Source organism: Anas platyrhynchos, chromosome 3, assembly GCF_047663525.1.
Source record: "Anas platyrhynchos isolate ZD024472 breed Pekin duck chromosome 3, IASCAAS_PekinDuck_T2T, whole genome shotgun sequence".
Lineage (NCBI taxonomy): Eukaryota > Metazoa > Chordata > Aves > Anseriformes > Anatidae > Anas > Anas platyrhynchos.
In genome coordinates, this window is record NC_092589.1 from 78213403 (window position 1) to 78230886 (window position 17484).

The window sequence follows — 17484 nt, forward strand, 5'->3', positions numbered from 1 at the left end:
GCTTACGTGCCTGCTGTGGAGACATCTAAACACATGCATCTGTATCTGGAGCCAAATACCATTCCAAATCCTGGTTTATATGCTGATTTGTTTTGTTTCCATTGTAACAGGCCATTTTTAAACTTTGTCGAAATCGAGGTGATGTATAAGTTGCATACAGTTTGAGATTCAATAATTTGTTAAGGAAGTCAGCTCTAAAATCTATCTTGCTGGTGGCAGAAACAGCACATTCATCTGTAGCATGCTGGCTACATGGCAACAGTATGATCTACTTAGTGCAGAAGACTACAGAGAGAAACTGTGAATTTAGTGTTGGTGTACAGGTTCACCTGCTGACACATAAAATGGTCTGCTCTGGGAAGCAGTATTTCTTTTAACTGAGCTTTTATTGCTCTTCTTTGCAAGATAACCAGCTTCTTTCAGTCTGCCAGAACATGGGGCTACCATGTAGAAAAAGTTCTTTGCACCTGGTCAGCTGTACATGGATCCAAATAATTCTGTTTGTTCCTTAGCTCTGTCAGCACCAAATCAGATTAGAAAATTTCAAAATGTATCTGCCAAAAATGAATAACAATGGATTTCTTAATTTCCTTCCTTGAGAAGGCAAAAATAAAAATGAGAAATAGTCTATTTCATCTAGGTACTGACTACACTTTAAAGAAACAGCAGGAGGAAATAAAAATAACATTGGACTAGGCCAGACTTGAAAAGTGTTAGCTGGGTGAGGAAGAAATGCCAGTGGACAAACTTGGAAAGCTGAAAGAAAGTGTGGAATTTATCTAAGGAACTTTGTTCACTTGGACTCAGTTCACAAAGCTTGGCACTTAAATAGGATATATAGTCCCAAATTTGGGTGTTGTAATGGGCAATTATCTCTGGTTGAATAAAAATGAGGCAGAATTTGTGCCTCCTATTGCCAATACCTAGGTATGAAAAGCTGAGTTCTAAATATTTGCTTTCCTGGCTCAGAACAATTATCAGGCATTATATTTTAAGGAGTATACTTTATAGCTTGTAAACAACAGTCATGTGTTTTAATGTATTTAATTTCACTGGCTTGCCTTTCATATATTTTAAGAGCTCTCTACCTTGCATTGGCAGCGTAAGGAATTCATCTTGCCAGAGGGGTATAAAGGGTCTATAAATGAAAATCAGGGCTCAGTTATTCTATTTCCAGACATCAAGGTTTTCGGTATTAGGTTGTTTAGGTATTAGGCTGTTCGAGATTATTGTTACCTACCCTACCTCAATATGAAAGTGAAATCATGCAGTGAAGGATGTGCTAGGATGAGTGAAATATTTCCCCTTTCTGTGGTTGTGTTTTGTCTCCTTGCAGTTAAAAGCAGCATAAAATGTGCCATTGAATCCTGTTCGGTTGATATTAAGATAATAATTTCACACACATACCCATACAAACAATGCTGCAATGAAAACTGAATACATTCCTGCAGCCTATGAACACTCAGAGTAAATAGCCCTGCTCTAAATTAAATAATAAAACTTTTCTAATTAGGCATGGTAGAAAGGCTAAAGGAGAGTGATGGCAGGAAATACCTTTTGCCTCGTGCTATGGGTTTGGAAACACAGTGACATCATTCCTACTGCCAGGCACTAGAGGAGATCATAATAGGATATAATTGTTGCTTGCTCATTTGATTGAACTCCAAAACTATATCAAATAACACTTAATTATACACATAGAATATCATTACAGAAGAGAACTCAGAACTGAGAGTTCAGTGTAAGCAGAAGCATTTAATAATTATACAACTCCTGTAGATGCAAATAGATATCTTGCTGCTAATTAGTCTGGAGTTTTATGCTTGCAATATCGTAAGTAAATGTAGTGAAAATTAGTTGGAAGTCTGAACATACAGTTTTACTATAGCTCCATCTGGTACGTGCCCTCCGATTACCCAGCACGTTGGCTAGCTGCTTGAGGGACACATTTGATATCTGGCCAAGTTTAAAGGTCTACTGGAGGTAAAACAATGCCCACCCTTTTACAAGGGGATCATTGTTGCCTAACAATAAAGCTCTCTGGCTTATTTGAATGTCAACAATTCAGAAAAGTTGATGTTTGGAGCCATCAAATAAAATGTTTTTGTGAAACAGTTTATTATTTCAGTGGTAATTATTTGAATCATTCATGGTAAAGGATGTTTGCTAATGAGAGCTTGGCTGCTGTAAATTCCAGGGAGACTGAATGCTCTTTGTGCTGACAAAAAGGCCCAAATCACTGGAGAGCGACTGACTGGACAAATCATTCATCTATGCAAATGCCAGCTGAAATGGTCAGATGCATTTATTACCCTCCTCATTATAGTAAACAAGGCAGAAATCGTGACTGGCAGTTATCAACTTGCCCTGAAGTGTGATTTGTTCTCCTACCACTATTTAAATGAGAGGAAGAAAGGCATGCCGCCAGGGACTTTGTCGGTTTATAAAAGAGTAAATGTCACATAGCCCAGTGCTTAAAGACTTTTGATTGACAAATGTTTTATTTGACATATCAAACAATAATGGTTTTCATATCAAATAGTCCATATTTGTTAGCAGAAATTTAACCCTTGAAAGAGTGAGAACTGATTTTTCAGAAGGCTCCACTTCCAGATGGGAAGTTACAAGTGAAAAGAAACTCTCTGACTGGGTGGACTGGGAAGACTCACACAGTGCTGTAGAAAGATGCTTTTAATGGAGGCTTCAGATGAACTGCTGTCATAAGAAAGTAGCTCACATCGGGAAGGCTAAGTGGCATACAACAGAAGGAAATAAAAGAGTGGCTTTTTTTTTTTTTTTTTTTTTCCTAAAGGAAATAGAGTTTAGAGTTTGAAGAGCTCTAAAGAGGATCTGTCTCATCCTCAAACTACATTGCCAGGACGTTTATGCTTGTACCAGGACAGGCTATAGCCCACCTTGTTTGAGGAATGTGTGAGCTTTGATGAATAGAAATCTTAGTGACAAAAGTAAAAACAACAAGAAGAAGCAAATAAGTACACAAAACAGAATGTTTATTTGCATTAGTAGTGTACATTTGTTGCTACATTCCATTTTAACATGAACACGCTTTTGTGTTGGTGATCTGCCATTATTGAATATGATTCTATTTTTATATAGGTGGCTCTAAGACCCCATAGAAATATTTACAAAATCATATGTCCTCTGGTATTAAACAGAAAAGAAATTATGTGTGACTAAATGATGTGTTTCACATCATTTGCTGATGATGGCTTTTCACCCCTGTTAGTTGGTACAAGGACCAGATGGAAAAAGCATGCGTGCTCTATTGAAATCTGAGTGTACGGTTTTATTATTTGGGAATTATCTCTTTCAGCTTTATAGCAGTGGGAGGACAAACTTTGAGTCAGGTCCTTTAAGACTTTTTCATCCAGAACAGTAAACATTCTCAACAATGAAATCCTAAAGCTGAGGAAAAAATTAGAGATCATTAGATATTGTAAGAGGAGAATAAACCTCTTTGATCGTGACTTTCTGGAGGAAACAGACAAACAAACAAACAAAACCAGATCCTACCTGCCCATATCTTCTAACACAAGCATACTGCAGAACTGAGATTCTGCACATCAGGTAGCCTGGCAGAGAAATACTAAGTGGAAAAGAAGCATGAAAAAACATACCAGAAAGATGCTTTGGGTTAGCTCAGAAATATAATGTGATTTTAATAATGGTATGAATATGAATAATACTGCTTATTAGCTAGCATGATAGAGCAACAAATTAAAAGCAAACACTGTCTATATAATGCTTTATGGCTCTTGTGAATCAAACATTAACTGATCCATTTTCTCATTAGCTCTGTGAAGTAGCACTATTAATCCTCCTTTGTGATGGGAGAACATCTGCATACATATATAAGTGATAGATACTTAAGGTCACTTAGCTGGCTGCAGCAGAGCCAGGTGTTACTACCTAGAGCATCTGATTGCCACTTGTGTGTATGGCCACTACAGCATGCTAGAACTCTCTACAGAGACATTTCCTACGTGCTGAAAATGGATCACCACAGCACTTGCACTGCACACCTCTGCTAGCAGCACTTACAGATCCCTACCTGTTAATGTAATAAGAAAAGCACTTCTCGTCATTGTAACTATTGCTATTGTCATTAGAAGTACAGGATTTTCCATTTCAACCTGAATTAATGATTCCTAATTCCAGTATTCAGTATGTGGAGGCAGGCCGGCATAGCACTTCAGAGCAATATCCTCAGCCAGCTGTGCTGTTCTGCCTTGTATATGGAAGGAAAAATCTCTACAGATATCCCAGAATCACAAAGACATCTGGTGAAATATACATTAAGACAGAAGACTACAGACATCCTTGATGATCACAAAATAATGCAACACTAGTATTTGATTTTGTTACTTCACCCAAAGGTGACTGTCAAAAGGTAATTATTGCAAATACAGGGCAGAAAATATCCCATTTTTTTTCTAGCTTAGCTTCTATTATTGCATTTAATCACCCCCTTGCATTCTGTTCCTAATGTAGTCTGAATACACCTATAAAAAGTCATTTGTTACCAGCATCCTCTTTATAGGCATTTTGAGATTACCCTTCTGGCCTGGGATCCAGCCAGCTCTTTATTTATGGGAGTTCTGGCTTCTCCTCCCTCTGTCACCCCTGAATTCCCCTTTTATCACCCTCACGCTCCTAACTCCTTCCTCTGTCTCCCAGAAGCTGGCGTGTTTAAGCTCTTCCACCACTCTGGTGGCCACCAACCTCCTTCAGACCTGCTGCCTCATTCCAGAGCTGTCGCCTCTGCACGTCTTGAAGGTGCTGTCACCACGGGCTGATTCACCATGGTGAGCAGACAAATGGTTAGCTGCAGAGATGGGACAGGCCACTGCAGCCCTGTAAAAGCTATAAATAGTGTTCTTGGTTCTGTGATTTTGCTACCGAAGAAGAAAGGCAAGGTGCTAATGAGGCAGGGAGGAGCACCTGCTCTTCGGTGACATTGCTGGCCTCCACCTTCTCCGGTGCAGGACAAGTTAAAGGAGTTGACTAATATAGTTCAGGAAGGTTTCAGGATTAATTTTCAAGAATGTGAAGTAATCAACATTTTCTCAAGCAGTTAGTACATTCAGTCAATAACAATGCCACCTTCAGGACTAAGTATGTGCCCAGAATAAGTGATTGTCAGAAAGCCAGGGACGGGACAGCAGTCCAAAGGATTATATGAGGAGAGGGAAAAATGTCACTAGCAATGCTGAATATCTTTCATGAATGCACGCTGGAAGCTATCAGCAGGCAGCAAAACACTGGTTCGTTTCAGCAGTTATTCTCAGTAACTCGGTGTCCCCTGTGTGGAGGTGAGAGGGCTGCACAGACAGAAGCATCTTTCTGTGCATCCCAAGCCTCCCTAACTCACACAGGAACTGCAGATGTCACTGCAGCTTCAGGCTTGGACTGATGATCCCTAGCTATGTCCTCCAAACATCAAGAAAAGTGTTTGGTGCCAGGAAGCAGAGAAATCAATAGACAAAAAAAAACAAACAGAACTGAACCAAAGCCTGCACTTTTGGTGAATTTGCTGCATTTAAAAGCTAAGAACGAAACAGCTCTGCCATGAAAAGGCATTCCAGTGCTCTTAGCAACTGCACCTTGTTACCTTGTTTTTGGATGAACTAATTAATTACAGCACCAGTTACTCACTGGCAAATCTCAGGCATGACATGTTGGAGGAAAAAGCTCCAGTAAGAACTGACCTACCTACAATCGTCCTTAAGTGACTTCATAATGGGGTAATTCCAGTCACTTCAAAGGACTTACCCTCAGTCAGAAGTGTATAAATCAGTACGGAAGTAGGCCAAACATTTATATACATTTGTAGTCAAAAAATATTTAACTGTCATAATTATGGGAAATCATTGCAGATGTGCTGAATAGCCTGAGCCCAAAGGGAGAAAGGAACAAATAAAACAAGCTGTGAAGACAGTTTTACATGAAAAAAAATGGTTTCTTGCTCAGCCTGATCTGTATCCAATACAAAGATATTAATGCATCTTTTCATTATTCAGAACTCTTTCTGCAACTGCATCCAAATTAACATAACCATCTATTTCCATGTGAGCAGGAATTCATGCTAATTGTACATTAATTCCCAGGATGAATAATTGAGGTATCGGATGCAACAGCTCAAAAGCCTAAATCTTGTTTAGTACTAAAGTAACAAGTTCTAAGCCTTAAATTAATCAAGAAAACTATACGTAGGTCTTCATTAACATACCAGGAATCAATCCACAGCTGATAAAATCACAGACCATGCTGGCTTAGCAGTGTGCGACTCTGTCATACTTAACTCTGAACACATCTGCGTGTTTAAAGTTTCACAGCACCGATAACATTATAGCTTGGAACTGCTGCCACCCATTATGCTATGAGCCCTCTTTCCAAAGTGACAATGATGTGCGGAGCTGGAAAAGGAATTAATTTAAAATGATGCCTATTTTTTCTTGTTTGGGATCAGCTAACATTTCCTTCCACTTCCCTGAATTTCTCCCTAGCAATGCTGCACAAAGAACTTACACGTAGATGTCCTGGCCTATATGATTTCCCGATGTACAAATAGGACATTATGTTGCTCGATATTGCTGCTTATTCACCCTCTCTCTATAAATATTACCTGGATGACAAACCTACTTCATCAGCTATGGAAACTAGCCAAATTCCTGCAAGAAAATGTGATGATTTAAAAAGCTCTAAATATACATAATAGAAGGCAGCTAGCTAAATAAACTAAGACACAAGGGCTGGAGAACTACTTTTAACCATCAGCTACCTTGTTTATGACTAGCCGTAAGATGGAAATAGAGAATTTAGTTCATTAAGGTAGAAAATTCCCATGTAATCAGTAGATAAGAATGAAAAAATCAAATTATTGCCTTCTGTGTTCTGCCTGTTTGAATACCGAAGCGGTATCCATGCTTAACGCACAAATGACAGTCCAGTTGTTTCTATTGCTGTAGTAAATTCATTCCTAAACAGAGAGTGTTTGGGTCAGACAACTAGCTGTATTATTTTGTATTTGCACCACATCAGTAACTTGTGTGGCATTCACAAATTAAACAAATCAAAAGTATTTCCTGCAACCGTGTGTGCGTGTGCATATGCACATTACAAGCATGCTTGCACAGTGCGACTTGTAGCTGTTGCCACTGAAGGAAAGGGGATGTGGCTACAAGCTTCTCGTTAGAAGCAGAAGCTCATTAAATCTTTCCTGAAATTGTCTGCTACAAGCTTATATATTTAGGGAAGTGTCAGCCTCTTTTCTTACACGTTATCTGCTGGAAACAAAAAGCAGAAAGAACAAAACTAGTGACTTCTTGCCAGTTATACGCACACACCCTAGCAATATGAGTCCTCTTTCTCAATTCATTCCTCTAGTTTGCTCTATATTCTGACTGGGCCGGATGACCTGAAGCCATTTATCCTCAATTCTGGGAGGACTGAACTTCTGCTGATGAATAGACCTTATCTCTTTGAGAAGATATGTTCCTTTTTTTTTTTTCTTTTTTTTTTTTTTTTTTTTTTTTGTGCCCTTGCTTACTGAAGAGGACTCATTAGAGGACTCATTAGATTAACCACGAGGTCATTAGGTCATTAACTGCCCACATTGTGGTAGATTTCCCATAACTTCTCAAGGCTGGTAAACCATGTTTAGACTAGAGCTCCCAGACTTTCCTTTGCTGAAACTTAGGAATCATTTTGCTTTAGAACAAGGCAATATAATAAGATGCTGAATTCTATTACATATTCTGAGCAGTTCCATCACAAAATAAGCTTTGCAATATGTTTTGTATATTTCCCCTCCTTTTTTTATTGCTATTATTATAACTGAGCAATCAGTAAAGCTTCCTTAAATTTTTGTGAATAAATTTTCTTATACTGTCTTTTAATATATTACTTTTGGTTTTATACTTGTGTGACATCTTTAGCCGTGGAGAATGGTCCTAGATAAGCATATGGCTTTACTATTAGTGTATTTACATGGCTGAAAGCAGCTTTTCTGCATGTAGTGGATGCACACATTATTTCTGAAAGAAAACTTTAGCACATCTGATCCTTCGTCTTGGAAGCCTAAGACATTGGTTGCAAAGCACCAACAATTCTCCATTCATTGACATTGGTAACAATGCTCCCATTGATCGGGCTGGAGCAGTGATATGAACTTCACAGTACTTTTCATAGTTTTCCAGGTTTCTAACCCTTGGGTGGAATCAGCTTACTGTTTAGCTTCTGTAAGTCTTCATCTCTGCTGAGTTCTGCTTTGACTGATCATGCCATTGTGAAATGTGGCAGCAGTTGGATGAGCCACAGACAGCTCTGTAGCTATGGAACACAACTGACCTATAAAAATGTCTCTGGTCACATGAACATATTTAAAAGGGTTTAAAATAGTTATGTGATGCTTGGTGAGAGGCTAACAATGTCTTTTTGTGAAGCTAAATGACATATCTCTACTGAAATCAATATGGCTCAGATCTGCAAGCACTGAAGTACTGCACTGCAGCTGTATATATATTCCCTTGGCTTTTGTTCTAAAAACACGCACAGTATGGCCATTACGTACTTCTATTTCAAAACTACCAGTCATCTGCTCCTTGATGCCAGTCAGGCTCATGCAGCCATTATGCAAGAAAATATGAAATGGCTGATATACATGTATTTACAAAGAAAAAGTACTGGAGTGACAAAGGAGACTTGAGCTGATTAACAATCACTACCGATCAATATCATAAGCTCGATAAAATACAGAGTCCCGCTAATTATAAGAACATTCCTTTCATCATGAAATTACAGCAAGACCTTGTTCATATGTACCTTGCAGCTCTCCAGTTGTAATGAAGAGAGAATCAATTGTCCCTGTTCCTTGAGCATACATTTCTGTGATACTCTCCTGCACTCCTAGCAGGCTGTAAGGAAAGCCTGGAGACTAGAAGCAGCCGGCGGTGCAGCAGAGGCACTTTGCTTTAGAAATGTGACATTCAGAAGGTTAAAGCAACGGGTCCGGTTTGAAGAATGTAGGTGCTTTGCCAGAATTGCCTCTGGGAAAGTTTTTATGGCATAGACACCTAGAGCATTTACTTGTCTGCTGGAACAGAAAAACGGAGGTAGCCCAAGGGCTAAGGGAATTTCCTACTTATTCTTCCAATTGTTATGCAGGTTTCAGTGTTACTGTATATCTTACTAAAATGTTATACAGGTTTTCCATTCCCACTCTTAAATTTCAGTTGAATGCAGTAACAAGCTGTGCAGTGTCAACACAAAAGCTTAATAAGATTGTATCTATCTCTGTCTCTTTAGATCCCTATATGAAGCCTATTGCTGGTTAAAAATTAGCATATTATCCTTACTGGATCCCACTGCTGCTGACAAAGGATTCTGATTTAAAACTTGTCTGAAGATTCTCACACAACAACCTCCTTGTACACAGTAGTTTTTATCATCTCAGATTCCCTAATCCTCATTAAAAACCTCATGAAGATTTTAGTTAACACATCGTTTCCAAGCTTTAGGATTACTGCTCACGAGTGTATTTCTGCAAAAAGATAAAAAGGAAAGATTTTTAACCATGATAAGCCCAAGTAATACTGTATTTTGATAAATTATTTTCTTCTCATTCTTTTTGCTTTTCCCTTAAAGTTTAATTACATAGCATGCAGAGTGCTTCCATAAGAACTGCAGTCTTTAGCTATTCAAAAGCTAAAACTGTTTTTATTAAATAATTTGACAATATGTATTCACATACTTCACAGAAGACATAGCAAGGCATTGCCCTTGCCCCAGTGAGTACATAGTCTACAGTCTGTGATCTACCAGGAACCAGTGCCAAGCAGCAGAGACACAGTTAGATGAAATACTGCAGCAGTTTAATTGTGCATAACAATTAAGCACATACTTGTACTGTGGCATTTTCTTCTCTTTATCATTTAATAAAAATACATGAAAAAAAGGAAGATAAAATGCAGCCAATATGATTAACTATACAATTTGCTGTTGTCAGAGAGCATAGCAGAGGATGCTATGCAAAATATTGTGACATGGGAAAAAGCAAAACACAGGGAATAAAAAATTTCCAGAGGAATTGAAGAGAATATTTTCTTTCTTCAGTTTAAACTGACACTGAAAGCAAGGCCTTGTTAGTCCTGGTTCATGAGAACACCTACAAATGTTTAAATTTACTGAGTGAAAAGTCTCATTGACTTAGCGTACTTTCTCTTCCACTTCAGAGAATATATGTAATTTCACAAATCAAAAAGCAGTAATGCTGGCCCAAGAGACAGCAAGTTGTTTCCCATGGTGGGTTAATATCCTGGGATGCAGAGGAAGCCAGAGAGAACAACTCACACCAATGGTAACAGTGCTGTGCGTATGCGCTCAGTGCAGCTTAGCAGTTAACGCTTGGCTAAGTCTGTTCTATTAAAAATAACCCACTGATTAAAATGATTTCATTATTTTCAGGGTTCAGTTTAACACTTAAAATACAAGCTTTAAAATGGGATAATAAAATTCAGATCAGTTTCCAGCTGAAAGCAGAAACTGGTGATTTATGAGTCAAGTATTTTTTTCACAATTTGTTTACAAATGTTTTCTCAACTGGCGTGTTAGAAATCGCAACACAGGCCTCCTTTTTGGCAAACCTCAGTGTTACCTGTGTTAGCCTGCTTTCAGGAAGACCTGTATTGTGACTCTTTACCCCACACTTAGGTAAGCTTCATTGCTTGATAACCTATAAGAGTGGATCTGCACATCTTCTGTGGGTGAAGCTGTAACCTTGTAGCTTCAACTGCCGCACGCTGCTGACCTCATGGGATCTCCACCTACTGTCCTACGGAGATTTTTACCCTGGATATTCAGCAGTCATCACAATGGTGGCTTGCAGTGACAACTTAGTTGAAGTATCCGACTGTGATCCAAGACCTAGTCGCTTGTCTTGGGTGATAGCTAGAATTTGAGACAGCAACATAGACAAAAAGGACCCTGTCACCCAATGTTGCTTGTTCCCTCTAAAAAACACCAGCCTCTCTTTAGTTTCAAAACATCACCTGCCCTTGGGCAACCTTTGTGAATCAGTGAAGTTGGTTCTGTAATCGGTCTTTCCTGGTAAGTGTGTGTTCACAAACAGCACATCATATTTGCTGTTGGAAAGCCTGGGGATGGTCTGTGCTAAGTGCATGCAGCTCCCAGCAGTGGTGGTATCTTCCCTACCTCCTAGGCATCTATTGTAGGAGTGAATGAACAGGCTGAAACACTTGGAGGTTTCGCTGTCTCCCCATGGATCACAGAAAATGTGCCTAGCAGACCAGATCAAACACGTGACTTTTAGAAAGCTAAATTTAAATAAGATGTATCTTATTTAGGATAAACAAGATGAATCTTTCAGTTGTGAGGATGTGAGCTGGAGGATGATGAGTGGACTGAGAGAAAAAAACTTTTCATATTCTTCTATCTTCTGCAGTAACAGAAAGCTCGGTATCAATACAGCCTTAAAATAATAACTGGATATGAACAATTTGGTCAAACACAGACCTTTGACCAGATATTCAAACTAGTTGTGTGCTTTTTCATTATAGCCAGGAATTGAGACTTTTAGGTTCCTGTTCCTTGGTGATACATTTAGTGCCAAAGTAGAAGTCTCGAATGGATCAGATAAATTGCGCCCTTGAACCTGAACAGCGTGCCCGTCTCTTTCATAGAAGAAATGCCCTAAAAGTTAAGATGTTATTTTAAAATGACCGTATACGGTACAGCAGCATCTTATGCATACAACATATTTATGCAGAATACAGGATACAGAATCATCCAGGTTGGAAGAGACCTCCAAGATCATCTAATACAACCTCTGGCCTAACACTAACAAGTCCTCCATTAAACCGTATCACTAAGCTCTAAATCTAAACACCTTTTATGTATCTGCAAGTGCACACATATATGAGGGTATATGAGAGGCCTATACACAAGTCACCCTGGCAGGTCTGTCTGTGGAAAGCAGGGTTATGTGGTGGCCTGTTTGCCACTTAGCAGTAGGGAAGCTTCCTATCCTAAATTTCTAGATGTGGAAATTTTTGTAAGGTTATAGAATTTGTGTTAAAGCATTATATATAAAGTACCCTAGATAGCAAACATTTATTTATTTATTTATTTTTGTATATTTAGAGGTTTCTGAACACCTGGTCAAAGTCAGCATCAATATTTTCTGTCGTAAGTGAAATGGATCAGGGCAGCGCGTACACTGACATGACTTCGGGTGATATTTGTGTAAGTTTGATGTCATACTGTTAATGCTTCTGTAGTTTAAAGTAGTGCTGCTGAAGGAGTAGTAGTAAATGAAGAAAACGTGCTTCCAGGGTTTTGCAGGTTTCTGTTAGTCACTGTTTGTCAAAGATTAAACAAGGGGTGCCTTGTGGCGAGGCACACCCTTACCACAGCTCGCCACGTTTTCCCCGGTACCACTTGAAGCGGAGTGGCGCTGGGGACTGAGGAGCCTGGAGGGACTGACAGCGGCTTGGGCGACCGCCACAGGACCTGGAGAGGAAGCAGCTTTTGGGGCAGGAGGCACGAGCAGCCGGGCATGCGTGCCGGGCGAGGCAGCGCGGAAGCCGACCGTGACGCTCATTAACAGTTAACAATTATCAATTAAAGCCGGGGCGTCCGACCGAGCCGGACCTGTGCTCTCAGGCTGCCTCAGCACACCCTTATGGCGGGGGGGGGGGTGCTCACACCGCTCCCCTCAGCGCCCCTCCCGTTAGCGGCCATAGCGGCGCGGGCAGGCGCAGCCGGCGGCCCCGCCCCTCCCTCCGGCCCGCCCTCCGCGGCCGTGCGGGGCTTCCGGCGGCGGCGGCGGCTTCGCCCTGCGATCGGTACGGGGCAGGGGCCGGGCTGGGCCGGGGGCGGCTGCCGGGGCTCGGGGGCTCCGTGGGCTCCGGGCGGGCGCCTCGCGTCTGCGGCCGGCAGGGCCGGGAGGGGTGGGCTGGGGTCCCGCTGGGGTCCCGCGGGGCTCCGGGGGGTGGCTGGAGGGAGGCAGGGGCAGGAGGGGGGCTCCACGGGGCGCTCCCTGAGCGCCTGCCCGCGGGGCGCTGCCCGGGCTTGTGCCGGGCTTGTGCCCGGTTACACCTGAGGGAGGCCACGGGGCTGGCCCAGGGTTGTTTTTATTGCTTATTTCTGCGGCGTGGCTGGGAGGGCAGTCGGTAAGGAAGCGGCTCTGCGCCGTGTGTGGGGGCTGTGCTGATGAGGGGCTGCCTGGTGGGCGGCACCCCGCGGGGCACGGTGCCTCGGTGGTCGCCCTGAGCTGCCCGCACAGGTGGGGTTTGGCTCACGGGCACCGGGGTGCCAAGCTGCAACCTGAGGTCTGGTCCTTGCCAGAAGGCGGAGGCGGTCACTGGAGCAATTTGGAAAGCATGGATTTGGGATGTTCTGATGCTCATGACAACAAGGCAAACAAGGCTTTAAATAGTTCAGATTGCTTAGCATCCAGTTGTGTCCCAAGGTGTGAGTTTAGAAGTTCCCCCTGTGTAAAATGTCTCAGTGTCACAGCCAGGACATCTTCCACAAAGCAGCACGACAAGCAGGGCCTAAGTGTTGCAAGAGCTTATTCACTTTTACCTGACGTTAGCTCCTCACTTCAACAAGCTGAATGTAGGCATTGGCACAATGTACAAAATTAACAGCGAGAGATGCTAACACGTGGTAAAAATACTGTTTTAGCCTCTAATGTAAGATTCCAATATTCCCTCTGTGCATTGACGTGCAAAGATAATCAACATTTCCCCTTGACCATCTTTTACATGAGACGTAGTTATTAATTGCATTAATCTTTCTTCAGAGGTAATATGATCTATTAGTTTTGCTTTTTGCAACTTATCAATGTTGCTGTTTCTTCTACAGTCAAATGAAAGGGAACTCTACGTGGTACTCCCAAGCATGGGATTAGCAAAACTGCTGTAAAGAGGAACTGCTACCCCTCTGGCTTTAAAACTCAAACCTGTTGCATGAGTGACTTTTAGATACAGCATTTACTTCTCTTGAAATAGTACGAACTTTTCTCTAACACATGTATTGTCAGGGATGGCTCAGGGATGAAATATGCCGTCTTTCATTTTTTTTCCTATGTATAATATGTTACTTATGTCTCTTACACACATCCTTCACTCAACAGCCCCTTGACCCCCCCACTATTTTTCTGTGTATTTCCCACATCTTTGTAGCATTCTGATTGGCGAGTAACTACGTATTGCTCATGTTTCTGCACTTATGGGAGAAAACTGAATGCTGGGGACTTGAATTTGCAAAAATAACCAAACTGAATGGGTACAATAATCATGAGCAGGATGGGTTACTTGGAAGCTGGACAATGGATTTGTGTACATAAACACCCTGTAAAAAGGAGCAAAGTGGTACAAAGAGATCTAGTGCCCTTGAATACTTTTGTTTAGTTACTTCCTGTTCCAATTAAATACGTAGAGAAGCCATAAGATATGTTCCTTTATCAAGGAGTGTTTGAAGAAAGGAAGTAATGAATTACAGTCTCAGAAGGCTTTCTGCATGTGTAGCAAGAAGGGAGGAAGAGTTCATCATGTAGAAGAAGGGAATTTCCTCACATCGTTGAAATGGTTGTCAATTAAGTAACGATTGGGTAAGAGAGGCTGTAAGTGCCAATAAAACATGTGGATTGTGATGTGTTTTGAAAGAAGGTAGCTCTGAGCCAGCTCTGGCCTCACCCAAAGCGGCAGCGAGCCGAGCCAAGCTGAGCTGGTTCAGGGCGCTGAGCTGCTCATCTGGCTGCAGTGGCTTCTGCGGTGGCTGCTGGTGGTCCTGGTACGCAGTAGCACCGTGCCAGCCTGTTTAATGGTATCTTGAAAAAGAATATGATGTGAAAAAGAGCAAATAAAAGTAGAATGCTGCTGTCTGGGAGAAGGATAAAAAGGTGCATTTAAAAGAAACCTTTATTAAGCTTCAGTTTGGCATAATTATGCCCATAGAAAAGAACAATATGCAACAGGAGTGCTACAGATTGGAAGGTATAGCTGCATAGGCCCAAATGGGTTTCTTAAAAATAATCAATCAGTTTGAAGGAAGAAAGAAAAAGTTTTCTATGTAAGCTTTGCACTGCTCTGGAGGTGTTTATCTTGATGCTTTGCATAGGCCTGAGCCTGCATCTTTACATTTGCAAAGGTGGGTCCCTTTAACTGGAAGTCACATTTACCTGTGGCAGATTTGAACAAATCTCTCCATCACCTGGCCCTACTGATCTATATTTAGTGTAATTCTTTCACCAGCTTGTTGTCTTTCAAACTCTTCAGTGTTTTTTCATTGGTCTTTTAACTCCATACAAGTGTTAATTTTTCTTTCAAAATGCTAGAAAAAAGGGGTTCTATTTGTATTGCAGTCCTAATGTTTATCCTTCTTTCCTGCTTTTATAAGCTACTAAATCCTATGTTACTTTTAACTCTTTAAAAATAATTTTCCTCCGCTTGTATTGTTCAGACTAACATGGTTTTATGACAGCTGTATGCTCTTCCCTGTTAGTTCCCACTTCTCAACTCGAGCCTGTTGGCTGATGACAGCCAAGATTGACAAAGCCATGTCCATCTCAAGGTTGTAAGTCCGATAAGAGCTTGATGGAAATCATTCAGGTTGGTGGGGAAGAATAACCCAACCGAAGTGGTGCTCCTGATCATGGAGAACTTGGTGCGTGGTTGCCATTTACCCATTGTGTCAGACCTGGCATCTGGCTCCTCAGTTGGCTTGAAGCAGTAGGAGGTGACCCTGCTCTGAGCTGGGGTGATGGGAATGTGGCTTAATTGTAAGCTGGGCTCTGAGGGCGCTGGGCAGGGGTTGGAGCAAGTTCTGAGTCTTCAGTGCAGGTGTGAAGTTATGCAGGGCACATGTGGTATGAGGTCGGCGATTCATGCCCACTCATGCAGCCCAGCCAAGTGGCTCTGCAAGCTGAGCTCTGTGAAGCCCCGAGTCGTGTGGAGTGGGCTCCAAGCTGTCTGAATCGGTGCAAGTTTGAGTTTGGGGCTTGTGGCTGCGCTGGGCTACGCGTGATGCCAGGGCTTGATGACAGGAAGCTTGATGTCTGCTGGCACACTTGATAAAGAGATTTCATTTAAGAGGGGAAAAAGCCAGAAGAGGAAGGTATTTGTAATCTTCACGTACATCTTATGGCAGTTCCGTGCTGAAAAGCTATCTGGTTTTTGTCATTATAGAATTATCTGAGTTGGGACCCCTCTGCCAAAAGGGGAAAAAGGTTGGAGAGTTTGCTGCTATTTTTTCCAGTGCTTTTTCTAAAAGATGGTTCAACAGGATGCTTGGGGGAAATGTGACATTATTTGGTTTTGGCATTCCAGCAGAGCTTAAAATGAATCCCGAATACCATCTCTACGCATTTCCTCCTGCACTGAATGTCAGGAGCAATTCATGTTGCTGACAGCTATGTCAACATGTGAAACTGAATGAAGGGCAGGAACTAAACAAAAAGCTAATAATAGAGGAGGCAAGAAAGTGAGAAGTGAACACTTCATTAGGAAACTTTCTTGCTGTCATGCGTAAGAGGACGGCAGAGTGCAGCCTGCCTTATCTGTTACTGCATGCGCTGTGTTGACAGCGTTCAAACGGCGAGAGCGGTTTGTATGTGCATTTTGTGACTATGGGAGACAAGCAAGTTACCCAAGAAATATGCACAGTAGACTTGCATTGAAGCATACCAATGCCACTTTGATTCCTCTCCATCTTGCTTATTTATTTACCATAATTTCAACTTATCCTTTCAAAATATCTGCAAGGTACAGCCCCACGTGTACCCATTTTGAATGGTAAATAAGGTGGTTTGTCTCCCGGGCAATGAGAGGCATCGTGTTAATTGCTGTGTGATGCATCTTCTGCTATTAGAGAGTCATTGCTGATGGCTCAGCGGTTACCACAGGATACGCGCTGTGGTATGTAAGTGTATGCTGGTTAGTGTAAACTAACCGGCAGCTCCATAAGGGCTGCTGGAGACGTGTTTATTCTATTCTGAGATATGCTTCGTCATCCCTGGTCTGGCCTGTAACAGGTTACAGGCGCTGCTCCTTGTTTTTCCTGGTAGAGCTGGCAAACAAGCTAATCTGAAGGCCAGCAGAGAAACAGTCTGCGTACTGGAGAGGATGATCCTGGAGGGCTGTGTTACTGCCCGGGTGCCTTGTGTACCGCTAGCAGGAATCGGGGAACGCGGTCCCGGTTCTGCTGTGCGTGGGTAAATCCGACTGTTTGCATCATGCAGGTATGGAGTGGCTGCTAAATATGGGACAAGCATATGTAAGAGGATCTCTATTAGTAGGGAATATGATACAGCACTTCTCTGTCCTGAAAAAAATGTTCAGCTATAAATATTTCTTTACCACTGTAAACAGAAAACTTTACCAAAGAGGCTCATATATAATTAGCCTTTTTCTAGTAGTTAAACCTGCTTGTTTGTCTTTT

At 41.7% G+C, this 17484-nt stretch overlaps 1 protein-coding gene across 6 annotated transcripts in view; it reads left to right on the forward strand.

Moving 5' to 3' along the window:
• The first annotated feature begins 12734 nt into the window (after positions 1–12734).
• FBXL4 (F-box and leucine rich repeat protein 4) overlaps positions 12735–17484 on the forward strand; it is a 55857-nt gene continuing 51107 nt past the window's right edge. For 5 of the 6 annotated variants that reach the window (XR_011808458.1, XR_011808459.1, XM_072036172.1 and 2 more), the window contains exon 1: positions 12735–12884. The gene's annotated coding sequence lies outside the window, so the exon portion shown is untranslated. Of the gene's footprint in view, positions 12885–17054; positions 17285–17484 lie in introns of those variants that run through there. The other variant, XM_072036171.1, reaches the window with a different exon arrangement.